Raw genomic sequence first — 26,699 nt, 5'->3', positions numbered from 1 at the left:
TAACCCTTTTCTTTCCAGTCAAGAGCTGCTGGACTATTAATGCCTGCACTCCGATCTCCAGAAATGAGGAAAAGTGATTTGCTCTTGGTGATGGATCATAAACTAGAATCACAGTAATAAGTGTACTAAAGTTGCTGTGAGTGTTCCATGCTTCTGGCTGGCCAAAATTGGATGGAAGCTTAGGGACATCAGTAACATAAAAATGAAAGCTCTACAATTCCATAAGTTATGTAATTTGCCTGTATTTTAGTTTTTCTATAAGGAAGAGTAAATACAACAAAATGCATGTGTTAAGGTTTGTGCCACAGTTGACACTCAGGCACTATAGAAGACAGTATTGCATATATATATGTATATATATATATCCCATGATCACAAGGAAACTGTTTGGTCTGTCTTGAGTCTTACCCTGCAGGATACTGTGTTTAGGTTGCCTAATGTAGCATTAAGAAATCTTTTGTGTGGATTAAGTACTATCCTTCTGCTTGGAAATACAATGCACTTTATAATACAGCTTTTGAAGGCTGTATGTTATCGGCGTGCAGGAAAAGATCTCAGTTAAGTCTCTTTCCTCCATGCTGCTTGTTTGCAATCTGTTTAAGATAAGTCTTAGCCTGCTGCTGCTGTCTCAGTTTCCCCTCTGTGCAGCAGGGACATGTCCCTGGTGCTGCTGTGGAGGCAGGGCGGTGTGCACGTGAGATGGTGTGCTGACTCAGAGATAGGGTACCCAAGTAAGTCTACCTGCGTCTGCAGGGCTGGGTGCTGGGGGAGTCAGCCGGTACAGTGAGAAAATTAAACTGCAACTTCATCAGCAAAAGGGAATGTGATCTCCAATACTGGCAAATTGAGTTCTGGTAAGTGCACTGAACAAGTCAAGGCACCGTTTTGATGGTAATGTTATATGAGACCAAGTTTATAATGGTGATCTGTATCGAGTCAGGACGTGTGACCTCATTTGTTTGATGTGGGCTCTCAGCTATAATCTATACGTTCATTATCTCAAGTGCAGGATAACTGTAACCCACTCTGGCTGTCAAGTCACAACTAAAAACTACTGTGAACTGAAGGTGACTTGAAATGCAGCCGTGCAATTATTAAGTAATGTGTCATGCAAGGAGCACAGTGCATTATACCAATTGCTTTGGAAGTGCACTTGTCACCAGCAAGAACAGAGGTGAAATTCATACCCTCTGTTTTGACCTTTGTCTCCTGAAGTGGCTCAGGACCAGCCTACCTGAAGGGATTTTAAATTCTCTGTGCTGTGTGCTGCAGTTGTGATTACAGGTTCTGGAGCTGCGGGCCAGAGCTGGTCTCAGTAGGTCTGAGATGTGAACTGTGTATTTTATATAAGCACTTATTTTGTGGGGTTTCCTTTTCAATTTTTTTTTCTTCTAGAAGGCTGTTCTTTGTAAGCACAGGGAGGAGAATTATAATGGTCCATGCATTTAATCAGGCTGGATGATTATATTCATCTTGTTAGATGAATATAACCTTTCTGTGTAGCAATGTTCCTTCTTCTTTCCCACTGAATTCTTGCATGATGTACATACCTGCACAAGTATGTGGTAACACCAGAATATGTGTTTTACTGTTTCATCTAGCCTCAAAACAAGAACTTCAAGTGATTTGGAATTCCCTGTGCCCCACAATGAGCTGTTCAAATTGTTATTTTTTACTCTGGCACCTGGATGGGACTGTTTTGTCAATGCTCTATGAGCAGTTATGTTGCCTGCTCTAAATTTTTCTTTTAAATGTGATCGTTGTTAATATTTGTGAAGGCTTTAAGATTTTTTTAAAATAGAACTTCACTCAACTACCAAAATCTAGATGAGTAAAATATCTGGGGCTGTTTTGTTCAAATGATTTTGTGGATACTGGTCGATTGTTGTAACTGGTTTTACTTTCATAGTTCTCTTGGTCTTTATGATTTCCAAACCCATTGTAAATATTTCAGTCACAGTGTGAAATGAAGTTCTGTTTTGAAAACACTAATTATATACCTTAAGTATTTATAAAATCTTAGGTAAGGAACTGTTTCTATTACTCCTAAAAGGAATCAGAAGTAAAAATGATGACATGAAAGCGCTTATGATCCTTTGGAGCATTAAAAATGACTCCACTAGGTGGAGAACTTGCATCAAGTATGGAACTAAAAATGTTGGCACTAACTGAAATCCTAGCAGTGCTGCAAAAGTAAAAACTCCTCATAACTGAATACTTTATGTATCATGCTTCCTGTCTATCATTTCTGGTGAAGAGCATTTCTAATTTTGTGGTATAGAAATTCTGTGGGGTTGTTGAACACTATATAAATTTATGTTTAAAATTAGTAAAAGGATGAACATATATTTCTTGATACATTAGCTGAAGAAGTTGCTGTCTGTAGTTATCAATATCTCTGTGAAATGTACTCATTTGGAACATTTTTCTTCACCATCCAGCTCATTCTTATGACTTGCTGACAATGCAGACTGTCCAGAGATAGAAAGAATGAAAAAAAATGGCCAAGACCAGATATTTAATTTTTAGAAGTCCTATTTAACTGGATCTCAGTTAAAATTAAACTAAAGAAATATTATATTTTATTAGTTTCCCTGGCTTTGTCAACATGACCAAGATTAAGATCCTCATAACTAGGAAGAGGACAAATGCTGACAAAAGGGAATATTTTTAATGTGTATTTTTGTGTTAGCTATAAGCCCCAACCAAAATTAGGACTGAGCTTGAAATTTTTGCAGATTCAGAATTCTATAGAATTGCAGTAGGTCCTAGATGGCTGGGAGGAGAATAAAGACTAAAAGGGACATTTTTTCTTAATCTGCTGGGACTAATCTGTGGAGACAAATCTGCTAGGAATTTTCAATCTACACATTTGTCTGCTGAAAATAATTAAAAAGTGATATATGGTTTGTGTAAGAGCCAGAATATGAAGCTTCTAGGAACCACATTTTCAGAAGTGGGAAATTTTGAATGGATCATTGCTTGCTTGGGTGTGCAAACCAACACCAGGCTTCAAGGGGTAGATTTTGAGTTGGGCTTTGGGAATGTTAGAAAGAATTGCAGAGATTTTTTGTTTTCTCAGGGCAGTGGAGAATCAAGAAGGCTGCAGAAAGGGACTCTATATCCTTCTTTACTATTTACATTAATACAAGTATTATAACTGGGATTTGGGAATTCAGGTTTTCAGGATGTTTGTTCCTGTCTTTATGCTGGTGGTCTGACAGAGTTAGGAAGAGGGCAGGTGATGACAGGATAGGAAATTGGATTTACTCTGTCATTATGCTCCAAGCCTTGCAAATAATTAACATCAGACATAGAGTTTGGAATTGGATTTTCAAGACTCCGGTTGATTCTCTGTGGCTTGCACAAGTTCAGAAGACGAGGTAACAGCTGCTGGTAAAGGCAGGTACTGTGTAATTTGGAGTCTGAATGCATACCAGGCTATAACTAAGTTAGGGCTAGAGGTGGCATTAGGTTAAGGCTCTAACTTGCTTTAAATTTAGGGTTGAGATTAGACTTCATGGTAACAGGGGTTCTCTCTTATTGGCACATTCCTTCTTATGAAGCCAGATATTTGCTGCATCCTATTATTACTGAAGAGCTGGAAATGGGCAGGTTTTGGAAATGATGAATATTCTGTGTCATCTTGTAGATGTGAGATTTGCACTGATGCCATGGTGGGGTTAGAAATAGGGAATTAGAACTCTGTTTTCTCATTTTATGGATATATATTAAAGGGACTAGGGAAACAGGAAGATGATGTGTTTCTCTATGGGAATATGCTTTTCTTTCACTTTCATTGATGTGATCACAGTTGGTGTTGATATTAATATTAGGAATGGAGTTAGGTTTATAGTTTTGGGTTTAGTACTGAAAGAGAACTTTTTTCATTCTAGAGGGTCTAGATAAGTACTAATAGAGAAAACAGTTGCTTAGGCCAGTGCTTTATGCTTTCATTCACTTCTGATCTTCCTTCAATTCAATCATAGAATTAAATTTTGCATTGGGATTTGCGCTTTGTGTGATTTATGAAGATAGGCAGAATTCATATTTATTTATAGTAAAAACTAGTATAAAATAATAATCTTCAAGCATTATTACATAATATAGGGGACAGCAGCAGAAAGGACTCCAGCTAATAATTAGGTTTAGGTTCACAGTTGGAAGTAAATTTAGAGCTTAGAAATCTAAAGCTAAAACTTAAGCTAAAAATAGTATATTTTCCTCTTATGTTTACCTGTGTCTACTTGAGTTTAGGAAGGGTAATTTGTTAAAGATATTACTGGCATTAGAGGCCATATCTAATGAAACATAATTAAGATTGGATGTAGGACTGCAGTTATCATTTGGAAACTCAATAGCTGAAGATCTACCTTTGTTGTGGCCTTTTGTAGGGCTCTTTGGTGTGGAAAGAGGGAGTAGGTCATTAGGGGGACCAGATTAATTTCTTCCCACTAATTAAAGGAATTTCCTGCCAAGAATCAGCCCATGTCTGCTGCTGGCTGGGGTGGTGGAATGGGATGGGACAGTCTGCTAATCTCTGCCCTTCTTCCCCAGGAGTGTCCTGGTATTTTACCAGCCTGTGCGAGGGCAGCAAGAGCTGATCTGGGAGGGAAGGTGGGTGACAGCATTTGTGAAGACCACTTAGGTTTTCTCATAGAGTATGAATTTGCATCATGGGTATGATCAAGGCTCTCATTATTGTTGGGGAATGTGAAAGTATTCTCAGCCTCTCTGTCCTGCTTGTTGTTTCTTTCCATTTCTGGCTCTCATTTTCCTTGAGGAGCTACCATGTCCACTTCCGTTAAGAAGATGGCAATCATTTCACGCAAATTTAAATCCAGGCTCTGTTGATTATTTGCTTTATGGTATCTCCCAGAAGGTTTGGTAGAGGGTTGCATTGAATCTGACTTTGTCTCCCAGGACATACGTCCTGTACCTGCTTGTGTCAAAAAATCCCATTGTATTGTTCTGTAGGACACACTGCATAGCACTGGTATTATACTGGTGGCCCATGAGAAGGACACTTTGAACTGAAAATAACCCCAAATACAGCAATTAGGTTCATGTGTGGAGTGGCAGTACCCACTGGAAGATGCAGACCAAACAGTGATAAGGGTAATAGACACAAAGAAACGTGGACAAAAAGCTGGTCTGCCCTGATTGGGCTGGTAGTCAGATTTCCTGCTGGTGGATCCACAGTGTTGGTGCAGAGAGAGCAAAGGCTGCTGATCAAAGGCTTCACTTTTGTTTGAAGAATCAATCAGAACTGTGTAGATCAACAGAACTGATGCAAACATAAACCTTGATGCATGTGCTGGACAATGGTGTGAAGCCTTTTCTTCACTTGATCTGCAATTCTCACAATGTAAAAGATACCACAAAAATTAGGGAGGGTGGCATCTGTCCTTTGTCATGCATGTTAATCGATATCTCCAGCCATTTAATACCGTTTTTAGTTTGTAACAACCTTTAATGATTTGTATCATTTCCAATAATTATTTTCCCTCTTTTCCTTGAACAAATTGAAAAATATTAACAGATTTTTGCTTACAGAATCTGTCTGGTTTGTTGTTACCTTGGGAAAAGGTGAAAGGGTGACCTACAAACAACTGTTGTGAGGTGTGTGTTTGTCTTCTCTCCCAAGTAACAAGTGATAGGATAAGAGGTAATGGCCTCAAATTATGCCCGAGGAGATTTAGATTGGCTATTAGGAAAAATTTCTTCACTGAAATTGTTGTTAAGCACTGGAACAGGCTGCCCAAGAAAGTGGCAAAGTCACCATCCCTGGACATATTTCCAAGATGTGTAGCTGTGGCACTTAGGGTCATGGTCTAGTGGTGGACTTAGAAGCACTGGATTCACAGTGGGATTAAGTAATCCTAAAATTCTTTTCCAAACTAAATGATTTTATGATTTCATGGAATTCACAGGAGACTGTGCAGTTCTATTCAGTTTTGAAGGTCACTGAACTGGCTGTCACAAAGGCAGGACACAAAAAGACTCCTCTTCAAGGTACAGAAGGCAAATTGAGTATTTTATACTCCTTAAAATTTTCTTTTTGCCTGGTTGAATCAGTTTGAGTTTCCTGGTAATAAACCCAAAGGATTCAGTTTTCTAAGGAAAGCTGACATCTTTGACTATTAAAGTGTTTTTGTTCTTTTGAGGAGGAGGAGGATGTGTGTCATCACCGCAGGAAAAAGATCAAGTTCAACCCATCACTGTATCTGGTAAGTGCAGATTGCTTCTCAGAAACCTAGATCACAACAACTCTTCTGACTTCTGCATTGTACCAGTTTTGCACCTTCTGGTTTGGTGATAATGAAATACAGTCATTCAGCCTTTCCTTTTGCTTTCTGAAAAAAATATATCCTGTTTGTTTTCATAAGTGCTTCAAAGTGTTCAGAAGTGTTTAAATGAGGCACATGTTAGCATACCAAATTAACCTGTTAGCCATAAGGAGTGCTATTGTATTTATATCTTACAAATCATTTCCACCCCCTTATTTGCTTTTTGGAAGAATAGTCTGTTCAAAGTTATGATTTAGGGAAATAGTAGCTGACAATTTATGTTGGTTTTTTTTAAGATGTAGCATTGAAAAGGATTATTTGATTAGGAGAGCAAAATATTGTATAATTTCAACAGAAGTAGGGAGGGCTTGATGATGTATTTGCTATGTCCATGTTTGTAGTGTCTTGTTCATGACAATGGTTTAGTCCTGTTCCATGTCATAGAAATGCAGAATCTTAGAATGGTCTAGGTTGGAAGGGACCTTAAAAATCATGTAGTTCTAACCCCTGGCCATGGACAGAGACACCTTCCACTAGATCAGCTTGCTCAGGATCTCCTCCAACCTGGCCTTGAACACTTCCAGGTATTGTACATCCACAACTTCTCAGGGCAGCCTATTCCAGTGCCTCACCACGCTGACAGTAAATAATTTCTTCTAAATATCTGATCTAAATCTACCCTCTTTCAGTTTAAAACCACTCCTCCCTGTCCTTCCCCTCCATGCCCCTGTAAAACCTCCCTCTCTTGACTGTTCTTCACTGTAAATTCTGCTCTGCCATCCCTTGTAACCACTGAAACAGCCTGTGTGTGCCAGTACACTTAATTAAGCTAGAAGAAAGAGATCAAGAGCCAAGATGTCCAGAGTCAAAGATAAAATCATGGGACATGAAGTTCAGGTGTGATGGAGCTTTTTTTTTTTTTTTTTTTAAAGTGTGACATCCTTAGAAAAATTGAAAACTCACAAGGGTGAAGGTTGGGAACTCCGTCCTTTCAGCAACAATAATGCACAACATAATGAAATGTGTAAAAAAAATCACTATCTTTTGGAAATGTGTTCAGAAGACAGCAGATGTAAGCAACTTTTACCATAACCTGTCAATTCAAGGGTTTTCCAGCTGATATTTTTTGCTTATTTTGCAATTGTTTAGGAGAGTCTGCATGACTTATCACTTGTAAGGGAAATACTGATTTTCGGTCCAGAAGTGCTTCATCAACTCCATGTTTTCATGAATGCAAGAACATTTATACAAGTTCTGAAAGTATTCCTTCCCCAGGAAAATATTTTAACAGTCCAGTTTCAGACTAGCATTATAATATCCCATTTAATCAGTAAGATTAGTAACCTAGAGCTGCTGAGTGACAGGGAAGAATTCTGATTCCTCTTATTCTCTGTGTTTGTATTCTCCATCAGTTAAAGAATTTTCAGGGATCAGCTTTTCAGGGTGGAGAAATCAACCATTAAGCAGTCATAATATATGGAGAATGCATAGGTGTGCAAGAGTGGGGTTCTATGGGAGCACACAATCACAATTAGAAATCAAGTGAGCATGAGCCTTACTCCCTCAAAAAGCTAAGGCTTTCTTTCTCCCTCCTGGCAAAATCTGATGCCCTTTCTCAGAAATCCCTAAAGCAGGAGATCAACAGATCCAATACTATTTATTCAGTTTTGTGAAACACTCACTGTCACATTCTTCTGTCTTTGTAGGTGGCAGTGCAGGGAGAGATAAGTGTGGGTTTTATAAATTCTTCTGATGAAACTTTTTCATGCTTTGTGAAGTAATTTATGGACTTAGACATTTTAAATCTCTACAGTCTCTGTACTCCTCTAGAATTACTGTATGTAGTGTGAGACAATTTAATAGGACTAACTGAGATAATTTCACTCCAGCTTATTTGAGACACGGCGAGAATGTTCTCCCTTGGGAAGTGGGTGAGGTAGTTCAAGTCCTCCTGAGAGTTAACCTTGAGTGTCATAGGCATATGAGGACAATAAAAGCTAAGGACAAAAGATACAGTACTTTTTTTCCCTTAATTTTTTATAAGAACAAGTCTGAGGATTATTTTTGTCTAAGAACACCAATCATGTATGGCCTCACAGAGGAGAAAGAAATGGTACTTCTATCATTTGGGAATTCCTTTTAGGACATAAGTATTCTGGGTGTGCTCCAGACTGAAATTTTATTTTATTTTTTTAGATAGCTGTAAACTTCAGACTTTTCTGGTGTGATGATCTGCTGAAAAGCTCCAGGTAGGTGACTTTTAGATTCATTGTGTAGATCCTGGGCTCTGATCTCTTTCTGAATCTAGCCTTACACTCCTGTCCTTGCTCTCAAGCTTCTGATGGCAGAATGAGAAAAGCCCTAAGGAGTGAGAACACTCCCTTTCTATAATTGCAGGGTGAAATCCAAACAAATGTCACAGCACCCGTTGACTTCAGGTCATGCCAGAAATTCACATGTGGTTTTGGTTTTATTGTATGTCTTTCTCTTTTGTTCATGAGCATTGGCAGTGAACCTAACATAATGGGACTTAGAGGAGTTCCCTGGACAATATTATTAAAAAGGAAAAGGGAAGCTGTCTAATGTATCCAATAATAACTGAATGATAGCAAACTATTCACATGGTTGTCTTTGCCAGCAGGGAATGTATTTAGTGACTAAATGGGAGGGAAGACTTTCAATCTTATACTCCTATGAAATATGCAAAGCACTGAGCAACAAGGGATGACAGAAAATAAGCATGTCCAAGTCAAACAACAAAAGTGACCTTTCCTTGAAAAGATTTGGAAATAGTTATCTACAATTCCAAGTTATCACTTGGTAAACAAATAATGAGTTAGCATACAGACTTCTTTTCCAGCCATTACAATTCAGTCTGCATTTACACACAAAACCCATAAAAAATTATAAAAAAAACATAAATCAGAGGTTTTTATAGCCTAAGATATTATATTTAATCCAGCTCAGTCTAAACTTTTTTCCATCCTTCTGACTGCAAACAGACTTGTGTTGCTTGATCAGAAAAAAAATGTTTGTGTCATTTGTCAGTTTTGTTCTCACTCCTTCAAATATTTCAAAATTAAATGTTGTGGCTACTATTATTAATAGTTTATGTTTTCTACTTGTTCTTCTTCAGATTGTCGTGCCAGGATTTCTGTTCTTGCCTCTATGTCTTTTACATTACTTACTTGTTTTGTAATTAAATGTCTTATTATTAAATATCATTACTAAATGTAATTGTTATCACCAATTTGTTCCTGCCAGTTATGACACAGAGCATATAGGAAAAAATTCTACCACCTGCACATGTCTCATGGGATATTTTAAACTGTAGTTTTATTTCAAATTAAATGATTATTAATTGATTTTAGATTAACTCAATATAGTTGTTAATTTTGTTCCATTTACATATGGCCTGCGTTTTTGTTTGCCTACAGGCACTTCACTGCTTTTAAACCCAAATTAGTTGTTTTGAGCAAATGTTTGTGTAATGTCCAGAGTGTTCTTCATAACAATGCTAACAAGAAAATAATTGATTTACAAATTACACTAAAATCTGTCTACTTTGGATAGTTCTCTGAGTTTATAATGAAGAATACTACAAATGAGGTCCTTTATTAGAGACTGCCTTGAATATGGTGTTGGATTCTGTTTTGTATTCTTTTTCCCTTGCTTATTCCTTCATTTAATACAGGAAATACAGAAAAGGCATTTAAGTCTGCACTGTCACAATGACCAAGATTTTGTTGCTGGATTTTGTTATGTGCACTGGTTTATTCTGAGTCCTATCCTTATGGAATAGATACACTTGCTTATAAAATTTACTTAAAAATATTTTTGCTTTTTGTTTGCTTCTTTGTTTTCAGTGAACACAGCATCTGCTTATATCTCCAACACACTACTAAATATCTTTCTAGTTGCATCCCTCCATTGCTTTTAGTTGAATATTCATGCCTCTCTAGTTTTGCTAGAGTAATGTAATATGTTTTATTGAGTCACACTTGCATGCTACTTATATTTAACCTTTCCTATTTTTCTGCAATTGTATACATTTCAGTGAGATGTGTTAAAATCCTCATATATTGCAAAGCACTCAATTTTATCCATGTGCTAGTATGTCTCCAGGCACTACTTTTGGAATCCCATGTATTGTCATTTGCCAGTGTAATTTCGGCCATGAGCAGGGCTTTCCTGAGGTTGGGAGAGGAAATGGGAGTGCCTCCACAGACCTTTCTGCCTTCCTGCAGAGGTCACCTCCAGGAAGGTGATAAGAGCTTCTGGCACTTGCTATTGTTACACAGGACAGTTCTGGTTGTGAGCAGAAAAGTGTCTGGGCAAGACAGAGGATGTGGTGGCCTTTGTGCTGCTCCCTCCCTCTGAGCCACCGCATGCCAAAGCCTCTCCTCAGCACATGCTGGCATCTTTTGCACAGATACAATTATATGTAAATGTGTGGGACTCAGTTTCATAAACTGGATTCCAAACTGCTGCTAAAACCTTGAATGCTGAAATGTTAGCATTTCATAATTAAGAATATTACACAGAAATTATGTTTTTATGTTATGTGTAGTTTTTTTCCCATTCATCGAATTTTAGATTGTATTTTACATTATTGTTTGGATGCATTTAAGCTTTTTGCATCCAACTTTGCTGAACAATAACTTATCTGTCATCTGTTAATATCTGCTTGATAGCTAAACAGCCAAGTCCTGGCATCACAGCTCGAGATATTTGCTGGTTTAGTGCTGTTGCTTTGATATTCATTGTTTGTTCTGTAATGGCCCTTAAACATTTCCCATGCATATTTGAGCTAGAATGATTCTTTACATAATGCCTTAGAGGAAAACAGGTTCTTCTAATAGCAATTAAAATTAGCAACGTTATTAGGCTAAGCATTTAAAATTACATATCACTTCTGTGCCAATTCCCTTTTATCATAAAAAAAATCAATTTTCAACAATGCTGTATACCTCATGCATTATACACAACTTCAGTGATTTACTTCTTGTTTTGGCACAGGCTCAGTTGAAAGATATAAGAGCTAATTTTGTTTTTCTGCTGTAATAGCTTGTATTGTCTGCATAATGAATCCTTGCTGAGTTTCATCAGGAGAGTTATGATGTTTATATACTTCTGTTAGTGAAAATTTTTGTGCTTGTTCTCCAAGAAGTTTATCTTACCTGTAATCTGAAAGAACCATTCATGCAGGCATCAGCTATCACACACCATTCAAAGCCATTCACTCAGGTGTCAGGAAGAGACAAATCTAGAGATGGGTTTTGTTCTTAGGATGCTGGATATTTCCAAGTGAATGAAGGAAATAGAATTGGGGAAGAAAACATTGAAAGAAGTTCCCAGCTATGCAACACATTTTGATAAATGACACTGTGATGTTTCCATGGAATCATGTACGAAATTGTGTCATACATTAAAGACAGGCAAAGAAGCTTTTTGTAGCCAGAGAATGGCAAAGAAATAACAGTGAGGACGAGCAGATGAAGAATTTGAGATATCTGGACTTTTGCAATGTTAGTCTATTTGGAAATATTCCAAAAACTGAGCTCCTTTCCTTTTCCTCTCTAAAGAAACATCTCAAATCAATGAATGAGAGGGGAAGCTGGGAAAGAAGCTTTTCACCTACACTCTCAAACATTCATTATAAACTAAATCAGGCAAATCAGAGTAGAGCAAGACTTACTAATAAAGATAAAGGAGTTCCGAAGATCCCAGAAAAAAGAACAAATGCTAAAAGGGCAGCTGACAGCTGAAAGGCAGTAGAGCCACTGGAAGGCAGCAGAGGTAGGGAAAAGATCCTGTTGAGGATGAGGCACTAGGCAGTGAGGAATGAGGGGATGTGTTTGTGTGTTAAGTCAGGCCAACATACGGTGGTGATTTATTTTTATGATTCTGAGAGGGAGGGGAGTGTGTTTTTGTTTGCAAGTTATCTTATGCTGCGTAAGATTAATAATAATAATAATAATAATAATAATAATAATGATATCAACAATAATAAAGACTTATAATAATAAATGTTTATGATAAATCATTATATATTAAATGGATAAAATCTAGTTTAGAAATAAATATCTTTTAATTTAGAATGTCTTTGTAAGAATGTTAAGTGGATCAAGATGTAGGTAATTTTTATTTTTTTCCTTGTAGTAATAAGTACATCTGCCTAAATTTAAACTGAGCATTTCAATCATGCATTTACTGTGAAAGACAGTCACAGAAGATAAACAGTGTCAACACTGAACACATGTGCTTTGCTTCACTTATTTGAAGTTTGTCATCTGGGCTATATAGATAGAAAAAAAAGACATAAGTCTCATTGTATTTATTTCACTCTTACAGATGGGATTCCTAGAAGCTAGATTGCAGTGAATATCAACTGGAAATCAGTGGATAAAAGAACAAAAAGTGTTCTCTAGGTCCTGAGTTATGACATTGACACTCAAACAGGGCTTGCAAAAGCTGAAGCCCATCTTTAATGCTGAGATAAAGCATAGCTTCTACTCTTTTTGAAACATTTCAAGAGAATTGATATAGACTGTTATGCCATACAATGTTTAGACATTTTCTGTAAATCCCTAACAACTGTATCTATCTAAGCAGATTCCAGCTATGAGACTTAGGAGAATAAAACAGCATGAGGTGAAAGAAAAATTGGCTCATGATATTCTTGATTTTCATTCTCTTCTGGTTAGAGTCATTCACAGGTCTGCATCACAAACATTCTGTGAGAATAAACATTGACCAGATATACTTTGGAGAATTTTTGTAGGCACTGACAGTGTTGATGCTGGTTTCTGCAGAGATTTCTTGATGAGAAGGTAGATGAAACACAGCAGGACTAAGTTCCAGCATGACAAAATCCCATAATCTAATCTTGGTGCCTTGCTATCAGCAGGTAATTTTTTCTATCTATAATAGTAGTTTGTCACCAATGTTCTGAGGGCATGTAGCAAAGATGGAGCAGTTCAAGTTAAGAAGACAAAGGCAAATCAGGATGAGCCAAAGGGATTTTTCTTGCATGCATACTATTTGAAAAGTACTTTTTGCATCAGCTAAAGATATAAAAGCAACAAAAAGCATGAGTACAAACAAATAAGGCAAGTAAGTAATAGCAAGGTTATGACAATTCTTCCTTTAGAGTCTGCATGTTTCTTAGCCCAGTAAGGAACTGAAATAGCACAGAAACTCAATTATTCAGATGACCTGGCCAATCTGAACAAACATGCCTCCTAAAGGAACATTTGGCATGAAGAAATAGGTGGGCTGTGCTTTACTCAGTACTCAGAGCACTGTATCTCAGTGCCCATTGAAATTGAAGATTTCTGCAAATTCTGGGCTAGAGGAAAATGGATTTTTACATGCCCTCAACCTTAGAAATTATTCCTGGCCTCAGTCTAGCCTCATTTTCTTCCTTGGCATGTGCTGGAAAACATCTCTGTCCTTTACTCCTTTTGACGAGTTGAAGGAAGGGATGGAAATGGGGAATGAAAGGTTGGCCCATGAGTGGTGATTGCTGAAGTGATTGATCAGGTTCATATGAATTTATAATAAGAACTAAAGGCATACACTGAAATAAATATTTTAAAGGAAATCACACCACTTTGAATATATTTCCTTGACTAAAGTTTTAGTGAGGTTGTGGCAAATGCTGCTGCCTCACCCTGAACTTTAGTGTGGAAATGTTTCCAATGTAGAAACTCAACCACAAAAAAGAATCTCTTTTCCCAGATCTTATCCACATTGCACAGGAAATACACAGTTTTCTCTGCTTTAGCAAGATAGAGCTTGTTTGCTATATTATGTGACCCTTTGATGTACATCAGCTAAAAACAGTACAGCAACTAAATCATGAGTCATGGTAGCCTGTGCTAATAAAATCATGGAATCATAGAGCAGTTTGGGTTCAGACCTTAAAGGTCTTCTTGTTCCAATCCCCCTGCCATGGGCAGGGACACCTTCCACTAGACCCTGTTGCTCAAAGCCCCATCCAGCCTGGCCTTGAACAGCTCCAGAGTGGGGCGTTCACCACCTCTCCAGGCAACCTGTTCTGGTGTCTCACCATGCTCTAATCTAAATCTGCCCTCCTTCAGCTTAAAATCATTACCCCTTGTCTCATCACAACATGACCTTTTAAAAAAATCTCTTTCCAGCTCTCTTGTAGGTCTCCTTTTGGTACTGGAATTTTGAAATTTCTATTGGGGCTTCAGTTTACTGTTTATCATGCCTTAGTTGGCATGCAAAGGTGGTGGATCATAAAGCAAATTGCCACTCTTTGGTAGAAATAAAATGAAGTCCTAATCTTACAGAGTTACTGTCTGTCCAGACTTGCAAAAAACAAGTAACCTGTATTATTAGTTGGATATATGTTTGGGATACGCTGTATTCCTTTTCTTGATAGAATCACTTACCTCTTGGAATGACTTAAGAAGGAAGCATTCTCTTGATGTACAAGTATGATGGTTTAATAAGCAGGCTCAAGAAAATCCTGTAAATATTCCTATTTACTTAATGAAAAAATAAATTAACCATATGGACAGACAAGAAAACAAAGTATGTCAAGTATTGTGTTAAAAATTACAGTACTTTTGAAAGTACTGTAATTAAGGGATTGAAATAAATCTAGGACCACTTTCAAACAGCTTAAACTCCAGTTAAATTTTTGAGTAGTAGTGCTCTCTATTAACAAGGCATCTATGAAGGTCAAGGGTTGGCCAATAGGAGACAACAGCCCCAGGGATTTAGGTAAAATGTACATCCATAAAGCAAATTTCAGAAAATGTTCTAAGAAGCAAATCCAATTGCAGTGCAAGCTACAGCTCAACAGATTATATGGCCTATGCTTCACTTTGAGAAAGTTGTCTGAAGACCAAACATTTCTGGTGAGAGCAGAAGTTAAATGAGTGGGACATATATGTATACATACACACACACAAACACACACACACATACACACATATATATAGAAGGCTTTTGGGAAGCACATTTTGAATCCTTTTTTTCCCTTTAAAGATCAAATGCTGTTTTAAGATTTTGGACTAGGACTTTTTAATTATCTTATTAAAAAATAGTTATTAAAAGTATTGTTTTAAAAAATTATGTCAAATGTTTCGTTTAAAAGGTATAATAAAAAATATTCAATACCTTCAAATAAGGAATTTCATTAAACAAAGAAATATGAAACTAAAGTATTATGACCTTTAAATTCTCCCAAGCCAGTCCCCATTTCTGGCTGAATTTATTAGTTGATTTGATTCAAAGTTCCCTAGTTCCAGTTCCCCCATAGTTAATTTACTCGACACCAAAGCTTATTTGCCCAGTTCTGAAGCCAGCCTTAAATCTCACCTCTTTTGTAAGTACTCCTTGGAAGCAGACTAAATTTCTAAAAGTTGCAAGGCTCAGAGAAGGTAGTTTGGTAGAAGATTGTATTTTTCTCAAAGACCCATATTTTTCCTTTTAGAAAAAAGTATTATTGCTGTGATGCCTGGTCAGTGTTGTATAGGCAGGACTGTGTTAGTGGGCACAGTTAACATGTTGTAATAATATAGTATTTCATATCCTGACCTTTGAAAATTGCTGTCATATATATCCTACACATAGTAAATGTTTCACAAAGGTTGGAAGAGTTTCTGAAACATTTTGTTCAATATTAATGTGTGTTTGAGCAAAATGGAGAGAGAGATTTTATGGAAAAGAATGACATTTTCTAGGAACACTTAATTTTTTTGGCTTTGATATTAAAAATATAATGTTTAAAGGGGCCTAATTTTTTTCCATTCCAAGAAGTGAAAAGCATTAAGGGGCTGGAGCACCTCTTATGTGGAAAGGCTGAGGGAGTTGGGCCTGTTCAGCCTCAAGAAGAGACGACTGAGAGAAGACATCATCAATCTCTGCCAGAATCTGAAGGGAGGATGTTGAGAAGATGAGTCCAGCCCCTTCTCAGTGGTGCCAAGCAATAGGACAAGAAGCAATGAGCAGAGAAACTGATGCACAGAAAGTCCCACCTGAGTATGAGGAAGAACTTCTTTACTGTGCAGGTGATCCAGCACTGGCACAGATTGCCCAGAGTAGTTGTGGAGTTTCCCTTACAGAAAATATTTATGAACCATCTGGACACAATCCTGTGCCATGTGCTCCAGGAACAACCCTGCTTGAGCAGGGAGCCTGGACCAGATAACCCACTCTGGTCCCTTCCCTGGGAGTGGGGCATTACCCATTTTGTATGCCTGTGAATCACAGAATTCACAAAATCTCTGAATCTACATCTCCTCCAAGTGCTTTCACCCTTTGAGACTCAAAAAACAAAGCTAGATTTTACAGGATACTACAGATCATAATAACCCTAGACATAATTTCCCCACAATGTTACAGCATTTGGGTTCCATTTAATAGAATGCACAACATTTGTGGCTATTACAACCATCATCCCTTTGCTGCAGGGCACTGAGCATGAGGACTGTGCTTTACACACACATCAGGGTTTCTGCCTGTCACCTGTGGCCCAGTCTGGAGTAATTCAGTCCAGAAAGTCTCCTCTTGTGTTAGGCAGGTCTTGGCTCAGTTTCCCTGTACACATCTGGTCATTTCTTTGCAGCTGATACATGCAAGGGAAACCAGGTAATCCCAATGCCGTTGTGAGTCCTGAAAAGAGAGAGGAGGCAAAGCAAACAGTGCTGTAGGAATGACTTTTCAGGGATATAGTCTATCAGCTCATCCCTGAGGTGCCTCAGAGTCTTACTCTGCTCTCTGCTTTCAACAAATGCAACTGGATTATTATTTGTATTAATTTATGACAGTATTAATATTTTTTATTATTTTGGCTGTATGTGCAGAACGTATTATATTTGATGATTTAAAAAGTCTTTTGCCATCTTTTTCAGACCCCAAAATAACTGAAAGTGAGTTAGTGACAGCGGTACTACATGGAAATGCCACTGCAACAATCCTCACAGAGGGGAAGTAATAATTAAATGCCTTTCAAACACTAGGATCCTAGACTCAGAGTTGCTTAGTTTAAATGCTGCACCTCCTGAAGCCCACTATGAAGTATTCATAGGATAGAGACTGAAAGGTAGTCAAACTAAGCACTGACAATCTAAAGTAAATGAAAATAATTAAAGGAAGCAGTGTATAGTACAATTTATAGAAAGTTGGGATAAAAATATACGAGGATCAATATATACACTAAATTACATACATTGGTGACTATTTAACATCTTGTGTCTGTCATGTATTTACTTTATTTACTGTGAAAGCTAGAAAGAAAAATGATCATAAAATATTTAAGAGTCAATGTAAATGGAAAAAATGTTTTCCCAAGGTAATGGACTCCTCCAGCTATTAGGCAATGAAGCAAAGTAGAAACATTTATTTTCCAGACAGAAAGCAGTGCTTCTGAGATAAATTTCTATGATAATGAACATAAGGCAGACATTCACTATAATGAATCCAGAGGTATCTGGTTTTACCCAGAGAGCTCAGAACGAGCAGGGATGGCTGTTCTGCACAGCCTGGCTGTGGTTCCCAAGCCCCATTTCCCACACCAGCCCTGCCAGAGCTCTGTGTGCTCAGTGTCCATCTCCAGCCGCGGGTTGGCTCCTGGAGACTGGGGCTGGCTGAGAACATATGTTTCCTTTCTGACAGAAGTGATGTGTGTAGCATGAGGGACAGGCTCTGACAGATTGCTTTTTACTGCACAAATGTCCTTTATTTGCTTCCTGTGAATTAAAACCTTTGCAACATAAGAAATTCTAATGCTGTTTCCCAATGATTTTTGTAGGTGACATTGCTTGTCCCCCCAGTTATTTTTTAAGCGCTGCCCACCTGCCCTTTTGCTTCAGAACAATGTTTCCCTTCAACCTTCCAAACATCCCTTCAGACAGGCTTTTAATCCCCCTTCCTTGGGCATCTCCTGTGCTTTACTCTGGGCGCAATCAGCACTTCGTCGTTTTTCTGCTGACTTCTCACAGTTTAATTCTCAATATCTTGCAGTCTCAAATTTAATGTGTATTTGACAGTACAGAGCATTTGAAAAATTCCCTGACTTCCCTACCTTTCTTAGTACTTCCTCTTTCTTTAATATTTGTTAAAAATTTTAACATTACTTTTATGAATTATCATATTTAAACATGATCTTTGGCTAGGTTTTAATTTTTTTAAACATCTGAATATGTATTTCTTCATCAAGTTAAAAAATATTTGCTTTTGCCTTAGTAGTAATTCCTTTCTAATCCTTCAGGCAAACATTCACTAGCCTTCAAATGTAAATTGATATATGTATTTTTGATTTTTTAAATAAATATTTTATTGGGATATTGTCACTAGAATGCATTAGAAGTCAAATAAGTAAGGAAATGTAACCTGGTGATACTTTTAAATATATGGAGGATAAGCTTCAGAAAATCAGAATTAAATAAAAGTTTTTGTCACTCTGAGCACTAGCTCAGATAAGGCTAAGCAGATCAGGCTCAACTTGTCAAAACTTCTCCTTGTGATTTGAGGTGTATGTATCTGATGCTTGGATTGTTTGATCTTAAAATGTCACTGAGGCTCTTTGTGCTGGGTCGTGTCACTTCAAACAAAGTATTTGTACTCTTCTCCCTCCTTTCCTCTTATCTGATAGGTGGATAGCTCTGCTAGTGCCTAATGTAAAACCACTAAACACCAGGGTTTTTTTATCTTCAATCACTGCTTTCCCAAATTGATACTATTATCTACCTTAAAAATGGATATTGTGGATACCTATATAATAATAGTAGTTCTAAAGACTTCTATACTTCCTCAAAGTGCTGTTAACACTTAACATTTTCATTACCATTGCTCTTTTTGTGGGCACAGTTAATAAATACAGAAATACTGGGGGACTCTCCCTACATCTGTGTTCCTCTTATGTGTTTGATAACTATCACTCAAGTTATGTTAAAACATTTCATGACAATAACAGGACTCAGGCATCAGCTTAGGCAACTTTAGGTGTCAACTTTTCAGTATTTTGTAGTCAGATTTGTTTGATTTAATCTTGTTGGCAATGTGGAGATTTATGAGTGTTCACATGGCAGATGCAGGTACCTGGCCTGGCTCTGCCCACCCCAGGGTCAGATCTTGGAGCACGGGGGAGCAGGGATGGAGAAGGAGCTGGGGTAGCTCCATGCAAGCCAGGTCACGCCTTGAGGAAGAGTGTGGTAGCTGTAGTGAGGGAGTCTGGGCTGTTTGCAGGTACTGGATGAGAAATTTGTTCAGCACTGCTGGTCACAGCGTGGGTTTGCCACCCATGGTCTTGGTGAAGCTGGGCAGACGGCGCTGCTTGGTGAATTGTACTTGGTGCAGGCACTGAAACATGCAGGGGGGTAAACCAAGACAACAATATCTCATCCAGCTGAGGGCATAAAAGCAGTGCAGAAAGGTGAATGTTCTGGAAAACTACTGCATTACTATGCAGTTTGATATAAGGCATGTTGCAATGCTAAAGTGCATGCGATGCTTTCCCTAAAAAATGAGGATTTACACATGATTTTCTAATTTTGACTTTTAATTTAAATTTGAACATGTATTTTGCATACTTTCCTCTCCCATAATTTACAACTCATCCCTTTTAAACACAGCAATGTGTCCTTAGCCCTCGGTGAAACCAACTTTCTTGACTGGCTGAAAATCAGAAGCATAATAAACAAAATAATTTCTTAGAATATGATTAATATGTGTCCAACAGAGAACTCAGTGAGTTGAAGTCATCACACAAATCAGCAGAAAGATGATCACACAACTAAGCAGAAAGAGAAGGTCTCCATATGCCTGCTGTCTTCATTTAAGAAAAGGAAATCTAAACTACACTAGAGGTCACTGCAGGTGAACCTTAGAAATTCCGAACCACTGAATTCATTTCCAGGAAGCTCAGGAAAACAAATGTAGACTGCTGTAGTCACCCTTACCTGTTATTTCAAAATTTCCCCCAGTTTAGGTAGGGAAAAAAAAAAGGAAAAATCAATTCAGCTCTTGCAGAGACATTATTGCCTGACTTAATATTTCAAAAACTGTGCAGGCTGGTAATATCCACATGAGGGAGAGCAAAATTTAAAACCAGTCATTGTAGTCCCAGAGTAGAACTTCCTTTCCTGAGGGGAACAAAGGATAGCCATCAAAGGGCCCCTCAGATGACTGAATAAACACTGCTCTGCAGTTCCTCATGACTGTAGGTTTTTTGTTTTGTATTACTGTGGTCATGCTTAATATTTCCATGGTGCCCAGGAGGCCTAAGCAATGGTGAAAATCCTATTCTGTACATCTAACAGCTACTTGGAAAGATAACTCCAGTTCCAGAGAACTTACTGAGAAGAAATTGTATTTATAAGATGAGTAAGGTTGTTTTCAATAGTGATGGGTGAACATACTCAAATGTACCCTCACAAACACACCATTATCCAACTCAAAAAGATGCTTTCCAGGTAAATAAAGAAATGTATATTCATATTTGTATATTCATATAAATATAGGAAGCCATAAGTGTCTATCTCCTGCTTCTGAAAATTCAACTCTATGTACATGGAAGTGGAAAACAACAGCTGGGAGGGAGGGAATTTGGAGTACAAATGAACACCAGACCCAGCTGTAGATTTGCATTCTTTGACATCTGGTGCTGAGTAGACACTGGGGAATTCTGTGACAACATGAGATTTTTTGCATCTGTCAGCTAAATCTAGCAATTCTCTTTGGGACAGTTGAATGGATGAAGTTGATCTCAGAGACCTGTTTTAAGCCAGAACAAAATAAAAGAAGAGAACTATATCTGATTCAGACCCTCAATTCACAGAGGTGGCAGGTTGCATGAATTGGAATCACACATCTGTTCTACAGGAATCTGCAAGATAGCTTCCATAAAATACCAACATGTTTGATTTCAGGAGTGCTGTGACTTGGGGCCACTAAAGCCTTTTGGTGCATAATGAAAGGAGTTAAGAGTGTGTGTGTGTGTGTGTGTGTGTGTGTGTGTGTGTGTACACATGTATGTGGGTAATTCAATTAAAGGACAAAAGCCTATACAGTTCAAAAAATGGACTTTCGACACTTCTCTGAAGGTTATTGGAAAATCCTACTAAATCCCGATACTCAAGGAAAAAAAGGGCTGTGACCATATAAAGAAATCCCCTGATCTGAAGTAATCCTGTCCTTACCTTTGTACTTTTACCTCATTCCAGTACAGCTGACCCCTTCTTTTTTTTTTTTTGAGATGAGAAAAAAAATCTTGTGCTTTATGCCAAACCTGTTTGTGGTTTACATGCAAACAAAGGAGCGAGAGTTTGAGCACCAAAGACATTTCACGTCATTATACATCGTAAATCCTCATGTGCTCTCTTTATCATTGACATTATATAATGTTTGACACTACACATTGTAAAACATCAGTGCCAAATGAAATCAGATCACTAATTCATGGAATGTTACTTTAATCTGTGCCTCACAGTAATTGCCATTCTTAAGAAGGGAGCTACTTGATTTAACGGGATTCTTCTTTGCATGCCACCAGGATAAACACACACCTCATATGAAAGCATTTAACCTCTCTTCCTCATAACTCTGGATAAGCAGGGGTGGGTGTAGACAGGCCAGACAGAGGTGCTGTGAAGTCTGTGGCTGTGACCTTTCCACCTCAGACATCTGAGAGCACACACTGCAGCAGTGCTAATGAAAGTGCCCTTTCTCCATGAACACATGCTTCACAGTCCCTGCCATGGTATATTGCATAATCTGGGATGATGTAAAAACGATCTGCAGTGCAGAAGATGAAATAAGTCTCCTTCCTTCTTCCTTCCTCATCTTCCTCTCAGATAGGCTGCTTGAATTGCTTTTGTTTTGGGATGACCCTTGTTCCAAGTGATTTCTGCACTAAATGGAAAGCAAAGAGCTTTATACAGCTGCTACTGTAGATCATGTGTGTGGACTCTTCAGATATAAATCAACAGGACCATTTCTATATTGTTGCCTAGTCCCCGTTATCTGCACACACTAATCAAACAAGCCATTTTCAGATACAGCGATTGAACAAGTTATTGTATTAGAATGTTGCTTTTTTAATGACAAGTGCCACTGTGCTGTTGCCATGAATATATGAAGAAATATTCTGAACTGCTTTAGCTCCCAGTTGTCTCTTTGCAAAGTAATCTTTGTGCTACACGTGGGGTGGCAAATGTTTCTGTAATACAGCCCCTGACTCCTTTAATTATGGCTTATTACCCTGTGAAAGAAAAAAAAGCAACTAAAGCTCTTAAATACCATATTAATGACAGCTATAAATGTAGACATTACCTTAGCAGTGCTATAATGGAGTCTGGTATTGCTGAATAAAAGTCCACAATTTCCTAAAAATATACTGCTGTAACTATGAAAGAGACACAGGTGGGAGCTTACCAGGAGAAAATAGGCTTGGTTGACAACTTGTGGCTGACAAATGTTAAAACCCAGTTTCTGAGAAATTCTCGGTTGGTTATAAATCAAGCACGAGAGAAACTTTGCTCCCTTGAGAAAACTGCCAAGTTTTTGCTCTGGATACAGATGCAGTTCCTTAAAGACAGAGTGTATTTATAGCCTGTAAGATACCTGCTGTTTTTAATAATGATTCTCAACAAGCTAACAGATATTTTTTGTTTATATTAGAAAGTGCTGGTATGTCTGTGTGGTTTTTTGTGTGTCCATGCCTGTGAATGTAACCTTTGCACATACTATGCAACCTGTGGGGGCCAATTGCATTCAAGTCATGTAATTAATTAAGTCCAGGCCGCCCTAAGGCACAAGTCCCAGGGTGTGCACACATCAACCTTTCTAAAACTGGAACACTAGTTTACAACACTGACACGCCTAAGCAAGGGACTGACATTAACCTCGTGGTAGATTTAAATCATTCCAGGCAGTCTGTTTTGAATTTCCAAATGTGCCGTACTGTTCTAATGAGTTAATTCATTTGGTATCTATTTCCTCCTGTCAGCTGCTTTTGGAAAATAAATCGTGCATTGTTATCTTAGCCTTGTCTATCCTATTAATGGTTTAGGAAATGCAGCTGAAGATTATCTGTAGTTTTCTGTGGCAGAGTTTGACCTGTGACAATGTAATGATCAATCACATCTTGAAGGAGTCAGAAACAGTAAAATCATTATTCATTTTTTTTTTTCTGTCTGCAGTGTAGTTTTTAAAAAAAGTTTTCCACCATTTGTGCAGAGGAGTAAAAACAAAAGTGTTGTCCAGAATTTTTGAAAAACATCCATTTCAGTGTTTAAATGTCATCCATGCAATGAGGGTGGATATAGCATTATACTACATATTCCACATTTCCCAGCAGTACTTTAGAAGTCATCTCTGTTGCCTTCTTGTTTGGTGTTAGTGATTATATTGGAAATACCTGAATGGTTTCTGGTATTTTGTGGTGCCTTGTTGGGCTGGGCGTGAGTGGGGATGGATGTAGTGCTCGCACCCCACAGCATCTGGCAGTGCCAGACCCACAAAGAGCATTGTCCAGAAGGACCCTGGTGTTCCCCAAATGCTCATCTCCTTCAGCTGCATGGCACAGCCTTCACCTATCAAATCCTGTCCCCTGCTTCCCAGCACACACGTTAAAGATGGCAGTACTTGTATCCTCTAATTCACTCTAGTGAGAGGCACTGCTTTTAACTGGTCCTGCCTGAGTTTAGAAAACAAAGCTACCCAGGGTGTCTCTGATTCCTGTTGAAGAGTTGGAAAAACTCCCACAAGAGACAACAGACAATGGACAATCAATAGATATTCCTGTCTATTGATCTATTAGTTGGCAACAGTACCCTTCCCTGCTCTTTCTAATCCTACCATCACTTCCAAAAACTCCCAGTTTTTCTTTACACATCTTCCTCAGTTTCCTAGCAAGCATTTCAAATCTGCTATTCTATGATTATTCCAGCAACTAACTTTTAGAAACCTTTGCTCCCTGGTGTCCTGGCTGTGTTGCCCATGCCAGCTTTTTGCCCTGTGCTGTGTGCCAACCCCACTGCAGCACACAGCACAGTGTTACTCGTGCCCACACTCTCCCTTCTCTCCAACCACAATTAGATCATCTCAAAATATCTGTACTGCTCAGAGGCTCTAGATCTGATGTGAGGGTTCACAGATTAATTTAGCACAACTAGTTTACCTTGGGATTTAAACAAGCTACTATTTTAACAGCCCTGAATCTTTTTGGCTGTCCCTGTGCTGAAGTCCTATGCTTCCCATAGGATCTGTGGGAATAAAAAGTGTATAAAAAGAAAAAGAAGCACAAAACTCTTAGCCTTTCAGCCCTCCATTTCCCTGTGACTTTCAGACAGTTCTGACTGGAGAGACTCAGAGTTATTTTTTTATGAGAAACAGATTGAATGCACAGGTTTTCATTGATCTCAGTGCAAGTGAAGTTCACCTCTCTGAAGAATCCCTTAAGAGTCTAACACACGGCGCCAGAAATAGTCAGGACCTTGTACTTGAGTCTGTTTTCTCCTGCACTTCCCCTCTCCTCAGCAGGTGGTGGAAAGATCTCTTTATTTTCCCTCATTATGCTTTTCATTGTTGCAAATGGCTTTGACCATTTTAGTCTAACTTCAGCCACTGAAGTGGAGCCCTGAGTTGCCCTTTAATTCTGAACTGAGGGCTGAGTGGGAACAGAAGCTGCTTACACAGCAGTGAGGAAATCCATTCTCTGAGAAGGAATTCTCTGCAGCCTCACGTGGCATTGCCTGAGCACAATCCTCACCAGCACTGATGTGATCCACAAATCTGAGCTGGGCCAAACAACTTGCACCCTGTGCACATCTGAATTTCCATTTTCTCAGAGTGTTCCACAGTGAGCATAAAAAACCTCTCCCCTGGAGGTGGTGGTGACTCTTTGATGGCTCTGTGTACCTTGTGCGGCCTGCATGTGCCTGGCTTTTCACTGGTGTCTGGGGATAGCTCATACTTCCCTTGGTGTTGAAGAGCTGCAGCTGTGTGGCTGCACATCTGCATGATACCCCAGGGAGAAATGGAGCACAGTTTGATGTTCATAAATAGCCTCTCAAATCCAAGATCTGTGAAAGAAAATGCTGTTGATGCTTCTATTTCAATTTTATCCTTATTTTTACAGAATTACAACAATAATAAAAAATGTCCTGTGTTCTCTCTAACAAAAATTGGTGAAGTCCCAGTGGAGTCCGTGGAATTGCATCAAATACGCCAGCACAGAATTTGGCCCATGATAGGAAAAGAAGACTCAATACTGTTATAGTCTCAACATGAATATTTATTTTCCTTATTGCCACTACCAAAAAATCATTTTCTCTCTTCAGAACTCTGACTGCAATTTTTAGTATCAAGAATATAACTTCTAAATAGAAAAAAAGAGAGTAAACTATGATAATTTACAATAACAATATTACTTGAGCCTTAATTTTCAAGTGAAAACATTACCAAACTAAATTTCAGATAGAGTTTTATTATGTGCAAATCACTGTTGATATAATAACTTCTATTTTAGGTTGCCAACAAAGAAAAGAACAATGTGACCCATTTAAAAACTGGCTCACACAAAAATATTAGCAAGCTATTTATTGATTCTATTTAATTTTGATAAGCACCTTTTGATAGAAACAATTCTTTGTTACAAAATCAACAGTAACACATGATATGTTTGACCATAACACATGTGCTTTGCAATGGTACTGAGAAATGGGATTTCTATTTGTTGCCAATTGTTTGGAAAAGAAATAAGAAAAAGGAAAATGCTCACCTTTGAATTCTTCAGCAGATGAAGCCTTATTTTTGAAATCTCTGATTAAGAGGCAAATTACTCTCACACAGCTGGAGTGCTGCAATGGCTGGATACAGCTAGACAAGAGTAATCCAAGAGGCCTCTAGAGTGCATTGATGGACAATAATACAAAAATAGGATTACAAAGTTAATACTAATAATGATAATAACAATAACACCACCACCATTATTATTATTATTATTATTATTATTATTATTATTATTATTATTATTATTATTATTATTATTATTTCTGATGCAGGCCACTGAGAAGGTGAAGAGACGAGACACTCTGCAGGATCTGATTTTCACAAACTGAGATGAACTGGTTGAGAATCACACAGAATCACTGGGTTGGAAGAGACCTTCAAGATGATTGAGTCCAACCCAGCCCTAATACCTCAACTAAACCATGGCACCCAGCGCCACATCCAGTCTTTTTTTAAACACATCCAGGGATGGTGACTCCACCACTTCCCTGGGCAGACCATTCCAGAACTTTATCACCCTTTCTGTAAAAAACTTTTTCCTAGTATCCAACCTGTATTTCCCTTGACCCAGCTTAAGACTGTGCCCGCTGGTTCTGTCAGTTTCTGCCTGGAGAAAGAGACCAACCCCCACCTGAC

Source organism: Melospiza georgiana, chromosome 1 (assembly GCF_028018845.1).
Source record: "Melospiza georgiana isolate bMelGeo1 chromosome 1, bMelGeo1.pri, whole genome shotgun sequence".
Lineage (NCBI taxonomy): Eukaryota > Metazoa > Chordata > Aves > Passeriformes > Passerellidae > Melospiza > Melospiza georgiana.
Note: the sequence above shows the minus strand (reverse complement) of the source record.